General features: G+C 47.2%; 1 protein-coding gene across 2 annotated transcripts in view; it reads right to left on the bottom strand.

Moving 5' to 3' along the window:
• Positions 1-23,344, bottom strand: part of LOC118231489 (homeobox protein DBX2-like) — a 94,569-nt gene that overhangs the window by 45,149 nt on the left and 26,076 nt on the right. The gene's annotated exons all lie outside the window — the stretch shown is intronic.

The following is a 23,344-nucleotide window of genomic DNA, read 5'->3' as shown; positions in this document are numbered from 1 at the left end:
GAGCGGAGGGAGGGCTTTGTGGTTTTTCGGGGAAAGAGGCCGGGGTAACGCTCCTAGCAACTGCAGCGGGGGAGCCAAGGGCAGTTCCGGGAGGAGAGCTTAACTATCCCGGCTTGGAAAAAAAGGGGTTTCCTCACGAATACGCGAGTCCCCTCCCAGCTCTGCACCTCTATAGACCCCCCCCACCCCACCCCCGCCCAACTCAAGTCCAATATTTCATCTGGAATGACCACATTCAATAAAGATTCTCACTCTGTTTTTAATTAAGATGAGGCAAAAAAACAAATTCAGCACAGAACTGCAGTGTCGCTCACCCCTATGCATCAATCCACGGGCATACCTGGACGAAATGAGTTTCGATCAATAAACAGCCGAGCGCGTGCGCGACACATGCGGCGCAGTGCGCTATCGTTCCCCCGCCTCACCATACGTCCCGCCGAAGAACCGCGGCGTGGCCGCGCGCCTGACATCGCTCTGACCCGGCTTTCAAACGGCCCGTCCTCTTATCGCCCGGCGATGTTTAACGCTCAAATAAAAAACTCAGCAGCGGTTCAGAGCCGGGGCTAGCCGGAGGAGGATGTGAGGTTTTAACTCGTGTTTGGATAACCGAGGACGGAGGTCAGAGGTCGTGAGTCACCCCGGGACACCCCCCCCAGGGTTAGCTGGTCTGACACAGGCGAGAGCTTGAGAAGTACTTCCAGAATCTTTCAGGTGTACTTCCCAAAAAAAAAAAAAAAAAAAAAAAAAAAAAAAAAAAAAGGACTGTGGAATTGAACTTTGACCTGACCATGCCAGCTGACACAATGTGACTGGCAACCCGACTGGGTGGTGAATAAGTTTCTGTATCATCCCCCAAAAAAAGAGGGGTTTTAGTTGGACGGCATTATACGTGCCTCACCAAGGACTCTGTTGATTGTCCACCTGCACTTAGCCTGTGCATGTGATCTGTCCATGAAGAGTGCTTCTCTGGTGCACTGACCAGGGTTGCCAGATACTTGGGAGTTATTCCCCCAAAATGTAAAAAAAAAAAAAATAAATACATTGCTCACACAGAAACCCTTTCACAAATTTTTCAAATGCCTCCATCTGCTGAGGGAAAAGACGCGGGGGCTGGTGGTTTTTTCGCGATTCAGAGGAGAAATCATGCTTTTCTGCACCCTGCCGAACAGACGGAGGACAAACAGGGCACGCAGTCCAAAAAAAAGAAACAGAAATAATATAAACCTTTTTTGGTGCTTTTTTTTCCCCCTCGCAAGCTGACTGAGGAGTGAGGCTTTAAGAGACGGTAATGGAATGAATTTTTGCAAGCGGAGCAAAAAAAAAAAAAGAAAAAAACACACACACATAATGGAACGGGCCGGGGCTGCCTTTTCAATTTTCCTTCAGCTGGACCGGCGGGTAGAATGTTCCGCACCGAGGCCAGCGGCAGCAGGGAGGATAAATAAAGCCGGCCTGAGAACGGCGGGGTACGGCAGAGTGTGTGTGTGTGTGTGTGTGTGTGTGCGTGTGTGTGTGCGTGTGCGTGCGTCTGTGATGTGTGTAGCAGACCCAGACTGCTTTGAACGGGCCATTGAAGCCAAACCAGGCTGAGATTTTAGTGTAGGTGTCTCTTCCTTCTCCGCCGTTGTGAAAACATTGTGAATGAGCTCTGAGCTGGGGATCGCTCCTCCACCGAGCCTCCTGGCCAGCCACAAGGTGCTATTTTTAGGCCCGGCGCTGCTATTCTGGAATTCTGTGCTTGCTGGCTGACTGACTGACTGACTGACCGATTGGCTGACTGGCTGACTAACTGACTGACTGACTGACTGACCGATTGGCTGACTGGCTGACTGACTGACTGATTGAGTGACTGAGTGACTGAATGACTGAGTGACTGAATGACTGACTGACTGAGTGAGTGACTGAGTGACTGAATGACTGACTGACTGGCTGATTGAGTGACTGACTGGCTGACTGACTGAGTGACTGAATGACTGACTGAATGACTGACTGACTGAGTGACTGACTGAGTGACTGAGTGACTGAGTGACTGAGTGACTGAGTGACTGGCTGGCTGGCTGACTAACTGACTGACTGGCTAGCTAGCTGACTGATTGGCTGTTTGGCTGGCTGGCCGGTCTTGTGGGCGTCTGGCCTGTGTTACAACCAAGACAAAACGAAAGCATGTGGGCACAAACTGTGATCACACCCACTCACTGCTAAACCAGAGCCAGATGAGCGAGTGTGTGAGCGTGTGCACGTAGGCATGCGTGTGTGTGTGTGTGTGTGCATGCGTGTGTGTGTGTGTGTGCGCATGCGTGCGCCTGTGCATGTGCATTTTCAATGACTGTTTTTATTATGCCTACGCTATAGAGGAATAAAGAATGTGTGTTCTGAAATGGAAAACACAGAACTATAAGTAAAGATGGAGTGACAGATGATGTCAGATTTTCCACTGTTAGAAGCAGGGACTTAATGTTGCTCATGGAGCTAAACCACACGTTATGAATATGTTTTTTTTAAAAAGGAAATGAACCATCAAATTCTTTAAGAGCTCTGCAGTGGATGAATACAGCGAATGAATGCAACGTGGTAAATGATTTCTTTATGAAGATCTTTAATTAATTAAATCATAGTCTCACAGGGGAAATCAGAGTTGGGCCCAAAATGCTGAGAGAGAGAGACAGACAGATTCTTTATTTTCCTCTGAGTTTAAATTCAGTCAGTCAGTACACGTATGCATGCACAAAGCCCAAAGTAATATTTGGGCATGTAGTTCACATCATACACGCATTCAGCAAGAGTTCAGTCAGGAGACAAAACAAAAAAAGCCAAACGTGAACACTAATAAGATCAATTTAAAGACACGTCTGCAGAGATGCTCGCAGTCACGTTAAAGCAAGAGTCTAAACGGTCAAGAGGAAGAAAGAGAGAGAGAGAGAGAGACAGAGAGATGGAGAGAGGGAAAGAGGGGGAGGAAGGGAGAGGGAGAGAGAGAGAGAGACGGACAGAGGGAAAGAGGGAGAGGGAGGGAAAGAGGGAGAGAGAGAGAGAGACAGACAGACAGGGAGAGAGAGAGAGGGAGAGAAAGAGAAAGTGAGAGAGGGAGAGGGGGAGAGAGAGAGAGAGAGAGAGAGAGAGAGAGAGAGAGAGGGGGAGAGAGGCGTTGTGCTCAGTCCCGGGACTCTATCCCAGCCGCAGCTCGGCCGCAGGGTTCAGGAACGCTGGTTTTGCCTCGTCCTTCAATTTAGTTTTGTTTTCTTTTTTCCCCCCTCTTTCTTTCTTTTTCTTTCTTTCTTCCCTTTCAGCAGAAACGCAGAGAAAACCCGCCGCCCCGCTCGGCCAAGCCGGCCCGCGTTTCTCCGGTTTCCACTCGCGTCCGCCGCCTCACGCTGCCTCTCTCTCTCCGAACGCGCGTTTCTGCGATCAAAGGCCCCTCCTCCTCCTCCTCCTCCTCCTCCCTCCCTGCATCCCTCCATCCCTTTCATTCCTCTCTGATTTTCTCCTCCTTCACACTAACGCTCGACATCAAACGTAAGGGAGAAAACATTTACTCAAGGCCTTTAGCTGAATAAAAAGATGTGGTCAGTTGATGGATTCCTGGCGCACTGAGTGCGGCTCATTGTTTAAATGACATTGAGACGTAATGGGGCGCAAGACATGCTGGCACTTTACTTAGCGAGCGCTGACACACAGACCCACACACACCCACACAACTACACACATGTAAGCACGCACGCACACACACACACACACTCACACATACAAACACATGCACGCACGCACACGCACACACACTCACACGCACGCACGCGCACACACACCCACTTAAATACACACACTCACTCACACCCACACACATGCATGTGCACTCACACACCCACACACACACACGCATGCACATACACACAGCCACACACACACACACATGCATACACACATATGCATACACACATATGCACACGCACAGGCAAACTCATACATACGCCGCACCCACGCACGCAAGTTTCACCAGACATATGAGCCACACACACAGAGTGCACACAACGTCCATAACCTCGTCATAACTCACGAGCATTGTCTACCGTGTGGGGAGTGTGTCGGGGCTCACACAGTCCAGAGATATGAATGTGCACACTGTACTCCTCAGGACACGCCCATTACTCTCCCCCTCGCTCGCTCTCTCTCTCTCTCTGTCTTTCTCACGCTCCACCATTTCGGCACAATGCCCGGTGTCACCATCCACCGGCGCCAGGGGGGGGCTGGGGGGGCGGGGGGGGGGGGGGCACGGGATCCGCGCGTGTTTCAAAGTGACATCATCTAGATTTATGGCCTGGGGGAGAAGTAAGGCCAGCAGGGAGGGTCCCCCTCCATTGATCAATTTCATCTCTAATGTATAACCCCCCCCCCCCCACCCCCCAGTCCCATTTCCTTCCTCCACCTTGGTGTGGGTGTCCTTTCACCTGTGGAGGGGTGGAGGTGGGTGGGGGGGGTCAAAAGAAAGGCCCTGTCTCATCCACGAACACCTAAGACTAATAGAGTCTGGGCTCAGGACAAAGAAAGATGGCTATTAATTACAGACAGGGGCGTCTGTGGGAAGAAAAAAATTTTTTGTATGGACTGAGAACATAAGAAGGCCATTGGGCTGGATTCAATCAATGCTTCTCCTTAACTTTCACCTCTCATTTAAATACACGTTTCTCAAGCTTTGGTAGCCATTCGTCTACTTCGCAAACGGTTTGGGCCAGTCCGGCGGTCGCCAAAATCAACGCGTCTGCAAAGAAAAAAAAAAACAACGGGCGCTCGGGTTCGCCTGGGATCAAAAAATTTAAGGGTGAATGTGGATGGGGTCCGGGGCCGAGAATCTGCCGTGTGGTGCGGGGCGGGGCGGGGCGGGGTGGGGCAGGCGGGGGCCGTGGTTTCCAGGGTGGTCCTCGCAAGCCGGTGGTGAATAGCATCGCATTCCCATTAGCGAAACCCGAGGCCGTAGAGTCATCATAAAACAGCGTGTCACGCTGGGTAATGGAGTGTTAACTACCGAAGCAACAACCCCCGCAGCCCCCCCCCACACCCCCCGCACCCCCCCACCCCACCCCGCCAGTTCTTCACCCCACCGCACTCACCCCCCCCGACCCGCACGTTCGCCAGACTGCAAGGATGACATCAGGTTCCACAAATTAGACAAGAATGTGATTTGGCTAAAAACCAGACTAACCAGGTAAACAAAGGAAGAACAAAGCAGCCTGGGGATAATTTGTCACTCTCAAGAGAGCGGGGAGGGATTATTAAGTCTGTTGTGGGGCAAAAAAAAAAAGAAGAAGGATCAGCGTATTTATTAGTTTAATTTAAATAAGAGACACTCTTCGCAGACAGATATCGGGTATCCGGTGTCCCCGAAGCGGAGGGGGACGCCAGGCGCTGGGGGTAGGGTTTCAAACAATAGCGGCCGTTCCTCAGCTCCCGTCAGGCTCCGTTTCAAACACGCCCGAGCTGACAGCTGCCAGCGCATACCTCTTCACTTTCACAGATAATATCTTAACGAGCGCTTTCAGTCGGAGAGAGGGCTGTGCGGAGAAAGTCATTTCTTAATGTCAACAAGTAAATTCCCTTTCACCCCTCCCACTAAATATTTGCTTTCATGACTGGGGGACCATCTGTACCAATTATTATTATTATATATATTTTTTTTTTTTTTTTGCTCTCTGTCTCCAGTAATGAAACCTTGAAGGAAAATAAATAAATGAGGAGACGCGCCTTTGAAAATGGATCCACCCCATCAGCCGACTCGCAAAACCCGTTGCCCCCACTGTCCGTAGCCCCCCCCCCACCCCCCTAAAAAATAGGGTGCACAGTGTACGTCCCACCCGTAGAACGTAGAAGAAAGGAAGGTTTGGGGAAGACGAGGAGAGAGGTGTCATGGGGCCCCATTTTCAAAAAAATATTTTTTTGCGAGGTCAACATAATGACAAGGTTAGAGAGACCTTATCGCAACTAATATAATGTGAGCTTCTCTTTTTTTTTTTTGAGTCCCATCACAAAGTTTTTTTTTTTTGGGGGGGGGGGGTCTGCCTCTCTTTGGTTTCTCTTTTTCATCTGGTTTGGTTGTTTTTATATTTGGTTATATTATATTGTTTAGTTATATTGTGTCTATGGTCAAAAGGTCCATCAGGAATACATTGCCAAAAGCTCAGTGTAAAATCAACTTAGACAGAATACTTTAAACTCTAATAGAGCGCACATTTCCCCCATTTACCTCATATGAACACTATTACGACTACTGTTAGAGTTGATTTAACAAAAAGCAACACAAAGGGAAAAGGGGGAGGGGGTTTTAAGGAGGGTAAACAGAAGACAGGTGGGAAGTGCCCGCGGGGGTGGGGGGGGGGGGCACAGGGGCGTTTCATCTTGTTTCCGTACAGATGAAGGACATTAGCAGCTTCAAACAATTTAAGTGCCACTGGCAATGGGGTGGGGGGGGGTGGGGTTCGAATGAGAGGGGCGCAGGGGAGTTACAGAGCATCTCTCAGGTTTCAAGGAGTGTAGGGGAAGCGGAGGGGGGTTCACGGTCAAGTCACAGTCGCCCTCAGGATTCTCACGCAAGCTCCGGGTCCAGGCTGTGTCACTGCGCCCACCCAACAGAGCCGTGAGGCTCGTCCGGGCCTTTCCATACACCCGAAGCCTGCAGCACAGCCCTAACGCCAAGCGGATCCCAAACACAGCTCCACTTCCCCCTGAACTAGGATGATAAAACAGCACAGGGGTGTTACACAGCAGGGCCAGTGTTAATATAACCCTAACACTGTTTATATCAGACAATGATGGGGTCAAATGTACTCAATGCTGATTTAACACCGTGTCAGAATCCTTTAAAAATAAATTAAACATAAATGCATAAAAAACTACATTTGTGCATTTATATTGTAATATGTATGCCTTTCCGACCATTTGAACTCCAAAATGCAGACTTTGTATTAAAGCGAACACAAGTGAATTTTTAAAAAAAAGCTGAACGGTTAGGTTCCTGGCATCGGTCGGATTGATTAGTCGTGCCTGGCCTCGTTTCGCTGGACTGTGGCAGCTGCATAAACACCTGGACGGTCCCGCTGCTCAGCGAGGCGATCGCTCAGAGGGGCCGAGGGTGATTTATCAGGCGGGCGTCGAAGCCTGGGCGAGACCGAGATGTTAAAACACGCACAGGCACCAACGCGCCGCCCCCCCCCCCCCCCCCCCCCCCCCCCCCCCCCCGGCTTATCAAGAGGTACAGCACCCTCCTGACATTCGTTTAATTCCGGGCTGGTCTCGGAGGATCGCAGTTGCACGGGGTCCGGAACATTCCGAGAAGGAACGAAGCAACAGCCAGTCATAGTCAATCACGGATTTTGGGCCCGGAGCTGGGAGACCGCAAATCTCGACACCCTTCCAAACCCGAGACACGATCGCAGTCCATCTTTCAGAGCCTTTCCACGAAGCCAATTCCTCTATCCTGGAAACGCCAGGACGTTATGCCCCGAGAAGAAATCATTATTTTCAACACGCTTATCCGTTTTTTTTTTGAGCGGTTAAATATGGATCGTATGAGTGTCTGACAGTCCGTGTGGACAGATTAGCGCTGAGAAGTAAATTCCATCGCGATAAAGTCAGCTCAGGAAATGGATCAAAATTCACATTAATTGAAAAGCCTCATGAAACAAGATGGCCATTTTTCGCTACATGACATGAATTTCATTTAATTTCCTGAACTTACAGAATTACGCGCACGCACACACACACACGCACATCACCATATCACAGTATACTGTAACTCTAGACACCACCTGACTTGTCACAAATGGCATTAATGCTGCAATGGCAATTCATAAAGTCCTAGATTTACCGCCTTTGATTGACAACCTTGAAAGTATCCCGGTAATAACAGACGCTCAGTTTTTTTTTGTCAGGGCCTTTTTTTTCCTCCCTTTTCAGTCAGCACAAACGCTCCATTGAAGAAAAAAAAAAAACCATAAAACTTACTCAACTGTTTCCATCTGGGCTTATCACACAGACAGGGGAATCTACCGCAGAGCCGAGCGAAGGCAACACCGTCCGCCGTTCGGCGTGCCGTGACATCATCAAACAGGAATTAAAACAAAGGCCCTGCGCTCCGCCGTAGACCCAACACGACTTCTCGAAGGCGGGAAGAGCGGCCGGTTAAAGACCGCGGCCGGCAATGCGTCCGGGCGACCGAAATTCCTCGCCCCCCACACAAAGGAACCTCTGGACCTTCGCGAGGGATGACCTTCACAGGTCGCCCGGTCAATCGGTCACCTCCGCATTCCTCGCATTCCGCCCCCCCCCCCCCCCCCCCCCAATCAAAGGGGTCACGCTGACCACACGCGGTCAAAGCTTCGTTCGTGCTCTGGGATTTAAGTTATCAAGTTATCGGGAGGTGGGTCCTTGTATTAGGGAAGGGGGGGGGGGGGTCTGTTCCGGGGGGGGTCCTGAGACCCTGGTCGCGTGTTCCTCTAATCCCCACCTCTGCCAGCTGTTAAAATTCACTTTCATGTTTTATTTACGAGGCAGCATATCCCATTACCCACTCCTTCACCCTCATAATTACACCCAAAAACAGGCAAACTGACTCCACTGTCACTCTTACACGGTTATATTCATACCTGCTCAGACACACACCACATAACTGCAAAGCATAATAATTACAATAATTTTACAGAACATAAAATTTAACTTTGCTCCCTCTAGTTGAACTTTCCTGCTGAATTTTCCTACACTCTATTTAGATCTACAAAGTCCCTGTTAATTGGTGCTCATTCGTCAATGAACCAAAGGAACCCAGCACGCTATATACACTGTTGGGATGACGGTACCCTGGATGTTCAGCTGGCAGTCTGTCAGACAGCCTGAAGCTGCTTCAACACGCATGTGTGTGTGCTGCTGTCAGACTAGGAAGATGTTCGTCTTCTGAATCATCGAGGTGAATCAGAAAGCACAACAGCTCAATGTACGAGCGTGTCAATGACTCTTTGATGCATTTCTTCCCTTCTCTGAGGGTAATGTCGGTGTTATGTGTGGCCCTCGATGGCGACCTGTGATTTTAGCCGGGGCCCAGCTTGTTTAACGCGCGAACTTCATCACCGTCCCGGGCAGATAAAGGGTTAAACCTTGGCTGACCCGCACGGAACAGTAATTTATTCCGCAGTGTCGACTCCCCCTGATTTCTTATCCCTGAGTCATAACATTCATAAAGGAGGCGGGATGACCCCCCCCCACCCCCACCCCCACCCCCACCTTAGGTCTCCTGCTCAGTTCGCCTACGTCTCTCCAGCGAACTCGACTCCCCCACCTAAACTCTCCTCTGAACCCTCCCCATCCAAACTTGTGAAACTGAGAGGTCACCATAGCTCTCCCTCTGAGCCAGCAGAAGAGGTACATATATCACAGTGGGAGCTGGGGAATGGCATATTGGAGTGAGCTCTCTCTCGGGCAATTATCTTCTTTTTTTAAGAGCGCAAGATCCTATACATAAACAAGATGGTAAACTTGAAATTGTAAATGTTTCTAAGCTCTCTCTCCTTAGCAGACCTCCTGAGTCAAATAATTATTTGAAATAGTTGCATTAATTCCTCCAGATTATAGATTATTTTTAACAGAAACATCTATTTTCACAAATATTCAGAACCGAATTGTTCCATTACATGATTTTATATTTTGCTTAGCATCATGTACAAAATTTTTGTAGTATTTCTTATACTACACATCTGACATCTTGGAAGTTGAAGCACCTTACATGGCAACAACTTCCGTGTCTACTCAGTTCTGCACACTATGTTCCCCTTTTAGACCCACGTCAATGCTTACATCTGAATTAACACCAGTAATATGAACATTCGTGAAGGGCTGTGACCTCGGTCAATACCTGTAGAAACAGTGATTCTGTGGTCGCGTCCCACCTCCTCATGGATACCCATGAACTGCAGAAACTTGGGAACCAAAATAAGCACTTTAGCTTAGCACTACACTCCAATCCTCCATTTGAGTTTGAGATCGCAATACTAGAATAGGAGGAGAGGACAGGGTTCAAACAGGTTACTCTATAGTAACCAGACGGTTACTTTAGTAACTGTGGTACAATGCCATGGAATTTAGAGAGAGGAACATGCTTTCTGACCATAATCACTGTTCTCAAAACAACTGTGTGAGCATAGTAACATCATGCTAATGTGGTAAATGTTGATCTACCATCTGAAAGTCACAGTAATGTAAACAGTGTTATGTTTACAGTCGTTAATCTTACCTACACTCTTTTTTAGCATGCTGTTTCCCCCCTTTTACTCTAGAACAACATTATGGCAAGATACAGTCATGGACTTATCTATAAAGCTGTTGGTAAAAATATGTTTCATGACGCCGGGTATGTTCGTAATGGATATTTGGTTCAGGCAGACCAGCCCACGGATCCAAAATAAGCAGCAGGATTGAAAAAATACGGCTTGCATGAACATTTATTTCATACGTCACCATTACCTAATGAGTCCTGTATGCTAACGGCAGTCATATGACATCTTGCCATGTAAATGGTTTTGTCTTTCCGTGCAGAGAACACTTTATAAATAGGCTGTGGTTGGACAACAAGCATAAGGTAAGCTGCGCTTGGCAGTCTAGTGCCACGGTAACAACTCTGAGGTTGCAGGTTCAAATCCCATATGCAGCATTGCCTTTGAACCCGCGGAAAAGGGTTGTTTACTGGGATCGTTTCAGCAAATTTGCCTTTGTAAAAAGCGGTTTCTCTGGAATGCCATCTCCTAAGAAAGTAAATATGATAAGTAATAATAAAGATGTTTCGTGCGAGCGCCTGAGAACACGAAAGCAGGAAGACAGACGTGTTGGACTGTTACTGACGGCCAGCTATTCGCCCCCGGGTTCAGCGCGTACCGCCGGTCTACCTGCGGGAGGGGCTCCTGAAAGGTGTGTCTCCGGGGGGGGGGGGGGGGGGGGGTCTGTCGTCACCTGCGCCGCTACAGGTGAGGCTGCCAGCGATGCGATCGCTCAGACGTGGGCCGCCCCGCCCACGCGGGCGCTGACAGACGAATCCCGGAGCTCAAAAACACTCGCGGGGAACACCAGGGAGAGCCTCCGTTAACAACAACAACAACAACGAGGGGCACGAAAGCCGCCATTTTCCTGTTCATGCCCGCTCCATTAATCACACCACGAGGAGGAAAAAAAATTCCATTTACTAACCCATTCTGTTCCCGTCCACCATTCAGTTGTAGTACAATGGTTAGATGGTTAGGGAACTGGACATAAGGTTGCAGGTTTCAATCCCAGACAGTGCATTACCATTGAACCCTTTAGCAAGGTGCATAACCTGAACTTCCAGCTGTATAAATAGATTGTATGCTTTCAAAAATGCCAGGTAAGTTGCTTTAGGAAAGAGCATTTGCAAAATTCATGTGTGAAAAATGCCCATCCATTCAATTATGTAGTTAATTATTTTTACATTTCCTCTAATACACATAGATTTTTGCATTGTGTGTGAGTACCCCAACTGATAACAAGAACAATATGCTTTTTTTGCATGTAGCAAGACATACATACAGACAGTTCAAAGAACTGGAGAAAAGACATTTATTTTCAAGGGAACGGGTCACGCTGGGCAAGAGGAAGACTGGAGGTGTTTGAGTGCACGAGCCAGCCCAGAAAAATCCCAGACCCACATGTGGCCCAGCGGAGGCAGCCAATCACAGGCCAGCCTGTACGTCACCTCATATGGTACGCACGAACTCGCACGCAACCCTCTGCTGCTCTGCTATACCGCCAACAGCACTGCGTGATTAAGTGAGTTTTACATTCATTTTGGCCGCAGACTGAACGTCCCCCAAAGCCTGACCAGATTTCAGTTTGAGTTTATAATTCTGACCAAAAAAAATTAAAAGAATATGAATGTGCAGACACAACATTGAGTAATAATGCTAAACACTATCAGTAGCAATGCTAACACTGACAGTATCTGTATCTGTTCAACCAGTCTGTATATGTATTTGGAACGGGTTGTGGTATCTGTATATAATGTATAACAGTGTGTTTCCTAACATGGTATCAGGTTTGGATACGTCCCTAAAGCAATATAAAAAAGTATATAGAATTTCATTTCAGTTCTTATGTCCTGTTTTGCCCTTGCTTGTTAATGGTGGTCGTCCCAGGTCCCCGGGCCTTCACAGATAAATCTGCGCTCTCCCACGCTAACTGGCATTCATCTGAATGAGGCCTCTGTTCAGCCACACGTGACGAAACGAGGAACGTGCGAGTGTGTTTAACCCTCAACGAGTGTGTGATTAGAATGTTCTGAAGTGAACATGCTACCGATGATGTAACGATCAGTACCGGTAACTGAACTACTGGCAATTGAGTTCTAGAACTCTCACTTGAAATTTTGAAAAAAAATAAATAAATAAAATAATAATAATCCAAAAAACCTACTCTTCAAAGGGTTAACGGTCCTGGCATCCAATTGGCGGCCCAAAAACCCTGGTTCTGTCTGGCTTCCCCATAGGAAAACAAAGCCCAGACATCCCAGTGTGGGAGCAGTGAAAAGCTCCCTCAAATAAATAAATCCCAATAAATCCCAGCCTTACCACTTACAGTCTCTGGGAATATCTCTGTATCTCTCCTGTCTTTGCAGTAATAATGCCAGTGTGTAATTTATGAGCGTGTCTCCACACCGATGTGCGTGCGTGCGCGTATGCATGTGTGTGAGAGAGAGGGAAAGAGACTGTGTGTGTGTGTGTGTGCAAGTGCGTGTGTAGATCTTGTGCTGTCAGTACTGCACAAAGCAAATACATGGAATATATGGTAGAAATCACATCATGTTTCAGGCTGGTACTTCTGAAACAGAGAAAAGTCCACATTAAAAAAAAAAACAGGCGAGGCGTGTGATGCTATGCTGCTTATCCTTCGGGCAGCCGGCTGTCGAGCCATAAGCCATTACTGCCCTAGCGCTCTCTCAGCTGTGGTGCCTGCTCTACCTTCCCTGCTTTCAGCCTGTCTGAATAAAAACATACAAAGAGGGCAGAATGTCCCAAAATCCCTTTCATATAAAAAAAAAACTAAACGAATGAAAAAAGGAACATGCATGCACAGACCCACGAGCAGGCGAAAGCTGACATGTTTGATAAACACACCGCAGTCACAGAGCCCTTTTCACACCACGCACTTTGAGTTATGATACCACTGATGTATGAGAAGGAAACAGCGTGGGGGGGGCAGCCTGGGGGGCAGGAAAGGAATGCATTTTTCATTGGCCTGGCGTGCCCGTGCTGGCCGTGCTTATGAGGCCTACGGTTTGTCAGCCGAAAATTACAGCCTTGCGTTATGGGCCCGAGTATTGACCCTGGAGGAACCAATATTGCAAAAAGTCCTGTCTGTCACCTGGAGCTCTGCTTTCCGCATTACACGTGAGTTCCTGCTCTACACGTGAGTTCCTGCTCAGATCAGCAATACATCAGAGATATTTACACCATTGCGTTATGTTGTGGTCCATACCAATAAATTAATAAATCTTTGTTTTACAAATGCATTATCATTACGCAACATTTTCCAGTCAACAGTTTTCCGGAAGCAATACAAAACCAGCAAGACCCCTCAGTGAGCCCATTGTAAAAATGAAAAAAACAGTCAAATTTGTCCAGATACTGAGGTCCGTGATCAGTAACTGAATTTATCTATTGAAAAATAATTTCAGAATAAGATGGGTGGGTTGCAGTTAATTTAATTTCAATCCATTTTATGAAATGACTGAATTCAACTGGAATTGATCCCATCTCTGTAATAAATCTATAAGTTAATCCTTTATTTTAGTATAGCATAACTTCCAAACAGATTGCAAAACATTCATCATGAGATGCTGTGTGGCAGAGGGAATCAAAAAATCAGAAATAAACAGCCAATTTGTAAACAACCAGAAAAGCATTCCACAGCCCTTTAAGAGGTGATCAATCAAGCTGAGCTCCTGGAAAAGAGCCATTTAAGAGGCCAGTGAATAAGAGATTTATTTCAGTATCCCAAGGTGCTGATATTCATTCACAGTCTGACAGAGTCACACTCTGGGGCCATTATCACCCACCCAGCAGCACTTTCCTGCTTCTCGTAATTATACATCCTGGGTTCCTTAAGTGGCTGTGATGTCATTCCCTCCAATTAAGAAGTCTTCAGACTAACCCAGTATCAAATCTGTGACCAGGGGCACATTTTCATTATAACAGAAGTCTATAAAAAGAAGTTTGAAAGTTAGGGATTTCTGGGTACAGTGTCACTCACCGTGACTGAACGTACAAGAACTCAAGGAATCCGGACTAAATTTGCAATTGTTTTCGGTCACGAGGGCACTTGTGCTCCTGAAACCGATGCTGATAAAATTGGTGGAGTTGAGCCTAGATTTCTACAGTCACTGTGTTGTACAAGCGGGCTTTCATTACGCTTAATAAGCACGCTGCAACCTAACATTTAGCATTTAGACATGCTCTGACACAGCATTTAGCCACCAAACACATACTTTGTGCAAACCAATCATGGTTTTTGGCCTACTCTGTATGTATTTCCAATATTAGAGCAATATTATGAACAGTGTTTTAAAAAAAAAAAAAAAAATTTTAAACAAATGTAAAAAAATATATACATTATTGACACAAAGTTTTTGAGACAATGCTGATAAAAAGAAAAACACAGTTCCAAATCTGTTTTGATAAAAATATATATTTTTGTGTAAAATGATGGTATACGCATATTTTGTCAGTGCTGTGTAGTTGCTGTATACGCCGAGCGCACGCGCAGTTGCCTCAGACAGACCACAGGTGTCCAATCCACCAGAGGTGGCGCTGTGCACAGCAAGACAGGAACAGTCCTGCAGATTGCAAACCTTTGTCCCTGGCCATCACTACAGCCAATAAACATGCAGCAGCCTGCCTGGCTGGCACTGGATTGGACAATAAACCCCAGGTGGTGTCACTACACTCTAAACCAGGGATTTAACAGGAAGCACCATTTGACAATCTGAAAACACATAGAAATGGAATGCCTTCAGGCGTTTACATAACTGCTTTACAAACAGACATGCGTTCCGTGACTCCAAAATAAATCCGCTTTGCCCCCATCGCTGTAACTCATCTAATCGCCCCATCAGATCTGGCTTCCACTGCCCTCACGAATGGTTTGTTCCGCTGGATTTTTTTCCACCCAATTACACTGTGCAGTTCGTCTCATTGCAATTCCCCCACATTGCTGTCAGCTGGCAGCCCTGCCCCTTCCCCAAACCCCAAAATTCCCCTCCACCCCTATGGCTTCCCATTGGGCCCGTGTCACGCAACTAGGAGAGGAGGCTGGGAGAAAGGCCAACACACCAAATATCAGAGCCATCATAAAACATCCTCCGCTTCCATCTATCCACCCCCAAGGGTCCAGCCAATCACAGGACTCTCTCAGCTGCCAACCACCTGTGGTCTGGACTCCCCCTATGTTGCGCATTGGTCTCCATGGCAACCTCACCCAGCGTACCACAGGTCAGCTCTGCAGAGGGAGGGTGGTGGTGCTTACGGTCGCTCAGCTGCGGCAGGCCGAGGCGCACTGGCAGAATCACCCGCAGTGTAAAAACCCACCTGGGCTCGTCTCGAATTCTGGAGCACCCCCCCCCCCCCGCCCCCACCCGCTCTGAGTTACGCGCTGGGTTAAATGCACACTGCGCTGTGTCACGCTGCACGGACACACCCACACACACACTCTCCCTGGGTTCAGCCTCCCTGCGGCTTCTCCATTGATACTCTCACTGATCCCCCTATACTATACTGGGCCACATGCAGGGTTTCCAGGTGCTTAAATGGACACGCTCACACGTCCATGCAATAGACCTATGACATCACTCTGAACACTGCCATGGCTACTTCTTTTGTAAGACACACAAAAAAGACATTTGCCGTTTCCTTTAGTAAGTCCCACAATTGTCTTGATCATTGTACTTCCCAGTTTTTCTTCACTCTTAAAATTGCAAAGAATGGGAGAAAGAGAGAGAAAGGGAGAAAGAGATTGATGAAAGAGGTATAAATCATAATCCAGAAAGCTAGGTGACATTTACACTACAGTGATCCTACTTCACTTCACACCAGATGTTCGGATTCACCAAGTGGATTCACATTCTGGCTGTGTTCGCTATTCACAGCTTCAGGAAGCAGAAGGCACAAAAACCAAATAAAAGATTTTTTGGAGGTTTTTGTCACGTGTTCACTGCTAATTATGACTCGCTGTGTCTTGCCAGCCCGTGAAATCAGTGCTGCAGTTTATTATTTATAATACACTTCCCCATTGCTTTATGAACCATCGCTAATCACAAGAGAAACATGTATGACCATTCTTGCAAATGTGCACCACGCAATGGAGAATATAATATTCTAAGAGCCAAATTCAATTGCATTTACCCTAAGCCAAATACAAGGGAGCTGAGTAATGACAAAAGGAAGTTCCAACACGCAGATAATGACTGAATGCTTTTTTGCTGAGATTTCCTACTTCACTGACCACAGAACATTAGCAGTTCTGGGTATTTGAATGGATGTTCAAAGAGGGGTTTGTTCTGTCTTCAGCATATTATGGGGTTCAGGCTGGGTCTTGCCCAATTTTTCAATTTCCCGTTTCTCTGTAAAGTGTCTTTGTGACAGTGTCTCTGACATTATGCTTTGGAGGCATGAAAACCTGGCTTGGCTAGCTGTGCAAAGAACAGACAAGTCCAGCTCTCAGATATGGACTGTGGGATGTGAACGAACCAAAATTGAACGTTATTAATGTTTACTTTCTAGACTTCAGTCCATTCCACCATTTCTTCTCCTTCTATTTATCTGCTTTGTTCTCATTTCTATCAAATTTCTTGGGAGTTACAGCTTCTGTGGTGGGTGGGACCCTTTGAATAGCACTGAACACGATTGATACAATAACTGAGGATTTCCTGTTCTCACGAGATCTGTGTTTCTACTATGAGTGCCCCATCACCTTTTTCTTTTGTTTTTATGTGTGCGTGATTCAGAGTAAGTGTGTGAAAGTGCACACACACAAACACAGACTACAAAAGACTGTTGGGTTAATTGTGGTGCCCATTGAGATTAAAGTGCACTAGTTCAGGATCTCTTGCTGTCACAGTGGAGTATCGGTAAGTATACACACAGTCCGAACGTACAGTTTATATTTGAATGACATACACAACACAACATGAGCACAATCTGGGGGTTGTTATTATATTTGAGTGTGTGATTTGAGGATATGATTTCAGGGTGTGGTTTATCGATATTGATGCTCACCGCATGTACTAAAAACCCACAGGAATTGTCTGTGGTGTTCAGGAACTTCTCTTCTGGTCTGAATGGGGAACTGCTAATTTTGGAGGAGTACAGTTACCTTTACTGTCCTTAACCTCATTGACCTTAAGTTCAGTGGACAGCAGTGATGGACAGGTCAGAGGGCAAATCATGACTTGTAGTCTGATTAAATGGGTGTGGTCTTGTTACTTTCAATGCTTGTCATAAATCACCATGGGGGATGTAGCAGGGGAAGTAAACCAGAATAAAAAAGTTTTTTGTGGCTACTACAATGTGAGTTTGAATAGGGGGGGAGGTCAGCACAGGGAACAGACAATGAAATCTCCAACACGAGGCCCTTACACACACAGCACAGACAGACACATGGGTGTGCGCACGCACCTATATGCAGACAGGCTCACTCACGGTATTTACATGGCGCACATATACAGACACAAATGCGCACTTTTGCCCTGGGCTTTTGCTATGTAGTAAACGCACACGCCAGTGCGCGGGTAGCAGGACCCCCTGATAACTGAGGAAAGGCAGCTGGGCGCCAGGTGGGCTGAAGCTACGGCGTTTGCAGGTCGCCAGACACCGGTCAGCCATCTTGGCTCTCGGCCGGTTTACAACCCCTCCGTGAGGAGAACCTTCACCTCCAGCCAGACCGCCTCCCTCTCAGAGATAACTACATACGACTGCTGTTAAAAAGAAGTTTTAACCTCAAAAGCGAACGCAGGAGCCGTTAGCTGTACCGCTAACGGTGTCTGGGCCTGGAACTTGACATCACGAGAGAGAGATTTGGTCTCCGTCGGTCACACGTGCCGGGGTCGGCAGTTGCACAACAGAGAAAAGCTTTGCGTCGGAATCGCTCGCGTCTGACCCCGCCGTGAGCATGCCGCGGCTTTTCGGCTTTAGCGGACATCGGAATCACTCATGTGCGTCAGGACCTCGTGAAACCCATATACATTTCCAGAGAGCCAAAGGGCATCTTCCAGAACCGCAATTCTGTGTATAAGACCAAACTGATCTCTGTGCTGTTTGTGGTGTAAAGCCTATTTCATGTCCTGGTAAAAGCACAAAGTGCCAGAGCGTGTAACATACAGTAGTGTTGAACAGTAAGTAAGAGTAACAGATGGCAGCTTCAGGGAGCATCACCTCTATCTGACCCTTGACACACATCACGCTTATGGCATACATCCATTGATAATTCATAAACTAATCCCCTACTGAAACACGACCTTTGGACAGCCAAGCCCCCTCCTCCTCCTTGTCTTCCATCTCGTTATAAAATGGAGAAAACCCCAATAAAAATTGTCATCGTTATGGAGGGGATCAGAGCAGGTTTTTCCACACGTTGCTTGGAGATTTTTTCAGAAAGTCGTGTCAAGTCAGTACAGAGCAGCAGAAAATATCAGTATAAATAGATTCAATGACAGGCTGTAAGAACTAAAGTACATAGGCATATTTTATTATGGAAACTGACCATTCAACCCATCCTAGCCTGTCATTTCATGTACAGTCTAGAGCTGACATCTAAAATTCCAGTCCTGAAGGGCCGCAGTGTCTGTAGGCTTAACTCCAGGCCTAGAGGGCCACAGAGCCTACAGGTTGAACTCCAGTCTTAGAGGACCGCAGTACCTGCAGGTTTTACTGGAAGACAGGTATGTGGACTCTTTAGCCAATTGATGACTTACATACACAGTGCACATAAGTGCTGAAGATTGACATCCCAGGTCTAAAATGCAGCAATGCGTCAGACCTTAGCACACTTAGCATTTGTGCAGCAGCCTGTGAGTCTTGTCAAAAACCAGATGTAAATATTACAATAAACAATATCTGCACTCATACAGTTTCATATTACCCTGAAGCTTTTCCTAGCTTCATATTTTAGCACTTGCCAATCACATAGCTGCTGCTCCCTAACTTAGCAGCCTGGTGGCTACAGGAACAGAAAGAGGTTTATAGCAGTTATACACCGAAGCCTGGGAATTCTACACCAAGGAGCAGATGGTGGAAACAGGAATTCCAGCTTTTCATTGGCTGAGTACAGCTAAAGCTACCTGGTGAATGGAACGGCATGTGGAATTCAAATACTGTGCACAAGGTCTAAATCTCCTCTGGGAAAAATCAACGGTTACTGCTACAATCTGCTTCTAGCACAGCATAAGTACTTCACACTGGTGCAAAGACGATGGGGTGACCCCTTTAACAACTCTAAATCAGTTGAGTTGAGGCAGACAGGCAAGCTGTGTTCACATATACATTTAGCATACACTCTTATCCAGAGCGACTTACAAGAGTGCATTAAGTGTACAACTAAAATTTGGTATTAAGCAGAGGCCGCTATCCAGAATAACTTACAAAGTAGCACAGCATCAAGAGTGAACATTTAACACTGTCAAGGTCAATGAACAGTCACAATTTCAGTGCCATGAAACAAGAATGCCATTAAGGAACAGACCACAGAAGCTTACATATACGCCTAGTACAAAACAAAGGCCAGAGCATACATCCAACACTGGAGTCCAAGCGTGAGTGCGTGCTGGACAAGCGATAAGTGATGGTATTAGTCAGAACATGATCCCAAGGCAGAAGGTTAAGTGTTATAGTGGGGGGAAAAGTGGGAGACTGAGGATGTAGTACTTGAAGTATCAAATTGGCTTGAGAATATCGTGTTAGAGGTGGTACAGGACAGGAAAGGGTAGTAAACCTCTGACTGATTCAGGTTGAAGAGTTCAGCGTAAGTCAGAACGAGATGTGAAGTAAACAAGTGTGTTTTTCCGTCTGAGCTGGACGATAGGGGCTTGGCTGTCCTGACTGGGGCAGGAAACTCAACACGGGGGGGGGGGGGGGGGGGGGTGGATTGGGCGCTAGAGTACAGAAGTTCTCCTTTAAATGCATCAGTCCGCATCTTTTATGACCCCCCCCCCCCCCCCCAAAAAGTGTGTTTATGGGAAAGAAAAAAGTCACCTCAGGTGATCTAGTCAGTTCCCGTTAGCAGCGGCTCCATTGGTCTCCATTTACATCTGCTCTGGTATCACTCAGCAGATCAAGCTTCACCCCGTCTTCACTGTGGGTTTGCTGCCATCCAGGAATGGCAGGTATGCAGGAGACTCATCCTGCCGTAACAGATAGGGTGGGACGCAGAGGGGGCGGGAGTCACGAATTCGGGAGGGGTGGCGGTCCAGATGTCCCTCAGTTCTATTCGAGCAGAGAGGCCCACCCCTGCTCCCCACCTGGCACCTGTGCAGAGCGCCACATCCCGGCCAGAAGAATTGGCGCAATCCCATTCCCCCCCCCCCCTGCCAAAAAACCCTCAAGTGGATGAAACCGTATATTAGAGAGCAGAATGTGGTAAATTCCGGGAAAAACTGCACCCGTCAACCCCCGCCCCCCCGAGGCAAAACCGTGCCCCCCCCCCTTCAACTCGACGTTCCAGGCAACCCACAGACACACCTGCGCCTTTGTTGCGGGCGGTGCTCTCTGCAGTCCCATCGCCCACGGTTACGCATAACTCAGATTTTGATGAAAAAGTGCACGGGCGCACTCAAAACCCCGCCCCCTCGCAGTGCCAACGTGTGAAAGTTAGTGGGGTTTTGCCTCGGGGGGGGGGGGGTTTGAGGGTGGGGTGATGTCGAGACCGGCGGCAGTCTGCTGAGGAAGCGTGTCAGGAGTTTTTTGTTTTCGCCTCGCCGGCTCGCGTTCCCTCCGTCACGGGAGGGGCATGCGTCTGGAGCGCACGGAACGACCCGGCGTCCTTCATCCCGAGGAATTCTGCTCATTCCCATCCCGGCTCAAGTGGGGAATGGTTGGAATAGCTGTAAGCCCCGAGCAAGCACCAGAGAGAAAACATACGCAAACACACACACGCACAAACACACACACAGCTGGGAATCCTCACAGACAACTCCGGCCTAATAGCGAGCCCGTCGGTGGGGAAGGAAGGAAGAGAAGAAAAAAAAAAAAAAAGCCAAGCTAAACAAATTAACCCGACTAACTCCCCTTTGCTTTTTGGTTCATAAATGCAGGTGCTCGTTCTCCGCCTCTGGAAAAAAAAAAAAGGCCTTGTGGAACCATCGGCGCGTTGGGGACGAGCACGAGGAGTCACAGTGTGGAGATTCTGCCGTAGAACAAAGGGCATTCTGGGAGAGGGCATCAGGGCTCGGTCCTGCTGACATCATCGGTCTGTCGCCGTGGCAAACTTTAAAAAAAAATTTCAGTCCTCCAGCACGGTGCAGTTTTGGCTGCTGGAAAGGCACCAGGAGCAGCATGCTGCATCCTGGGTGTCCCAGACACACCCAGTTTTTAAGTGGTACACGCATGTTTGCAATTTCTCCAGTAGACCCAAGATTGCACCCCTGGTGGCACCATACTGCAGAAAGGATTCCATAACAGAGGTGATTTTGTTAGCCTCTTTATTTGATATTACTTTGATATTACGATTGTCCAAAAATACAGGGGGTGTCATTTAGTAAGACCATTTATTAAAACTCCTCCAAAGTTAAAGCTAAATATCAAAGCTAAATAAAGCTTTTATTCCATGTTTAACTCAAAAAAATGTTTTACAGGTTACAGGTGTGTTTATAATGAGCTCTGTAGTGTATGGGGGCAAGAATCAAACATTTACATGGCTGGGGGTTCTAATCTACATTCTACGGTTTTATCTGTAATCACTGCACACATGCACACTTTCACAGTTATTCATCTCCATAACTGCAGTGTCTTAACACAAAAAAACCACAAATGTTGGTGCCTGATGGAAACTATTTTGTGCTCTATTGGACAAGTATAAACTCTGTTCTTGTTGTAGAACTGATAGCAATTTCTTTGGTATTCCAACACTTTTTAGTAGGTCTGGGCAGGTCTGAAAACTCCGGGGATTGGCTTTTATCCGACCAACAACTCAAATCCTACTATTTTACATTTGGCAGGCCCATAAAATTCTCTCTATAATTTATGATGCAAATGTAACCGCTCCTGGCATGACCAATATCCATGTCCAGTTACTATTCTGGAGTTGACGTTTGTTTGGTCGGCACAGCACACATTAACTCGAGCCATTCAAAGTTCAACGTAGAGCAAGGCAAGTCGGAGAGTTTTCTGGGGATACAGTTTTGCTCAATGTCATTCACCCACTGTAACCATTTTCCACATAAAGACGTTTTTAAAAATGAATCCTAAAGCGGTTCATTTAGAGAAGAATCCATGGCGACCAGACCAGTTCTCACTCTCTCTCTCTCTCTCTCTCCATATCACACACAAAAACCTAGAGCATTTTGGTCACCAGCAGATAACTTAAGGTAAGCTCTGAGCCCAGACCAGGTGACTGATTAACTGGGAGCTCCGGGTTCGAGCGGACACATTTCGTACTCCGGCTGTGTCCTCGCGCTACCCCTGGAGCCCAAAAAAAAAAAAAAAAATTTAACTGCTGGCACCGTCCTCTGGCTCTCCGGGCTGAGCAACCGCCACTGTCAGGGGAATTAGCATAGCCTGTTATTAGATACCATGGCATGAACACACGCTAAGTGCTGCATTATGCCCGCATTTGGCAGAAACGTTAGTGTAACGGGCACAAGGACGCAAGCGAGAGAACAGAATGTGGCACCAGACCAGCCGTGGCACAGACACAGCACTGACTGCGCTTTACTGAGGTCTGTGGCGCAGCGCAACAGACAGGCTACCAGCTTGTTCTTCTCGTACGCTTTTATGTTGAATTGTATGAAACTAAAAGTGTTGCCCTTCTTGGCCTGGTCTCTCTTGTAAAAAGAGATTGTAATCTCATTGTAATCTCTGACCTGGTTAAAAAAGGTTAAATAGAAAAAGTAAATACAGGACACATTTAACACAGCACTGACTGCACATTACTGAAACCAGTGGTTCAGAGTAACAGAACAGCTTCAACATATGAACAGTACAGCAGATATTGCCCATAAGTGTGGCCTCCGGTTATGTCATAATTTAACATTTTTAAAGCCATCCTTCAATCATTCAGGTGAGCCCCACTTAAACGTCCCTTTTTAAAGGAAGACCGGGGC

Source organism: Anguilla anguilla, chromosome 7, assembly GCF_013347855.1.
Source record: "Anguilla anguilla isolate fAngAng1 chromosome 7, fAngAng1.pri, whole genome shotgun sequence".
Lineage (NCBI taxonomy): Eukaryota > Metazoa > Chordata > Actinopteri > Anguilliformes > Anguillidae > Anguilla > Anguilla anguilla.
Note: the sequence above shows the minus strand (reverse complement) of the source record. Positions and strands in the feature narration are given on the sequence as shown.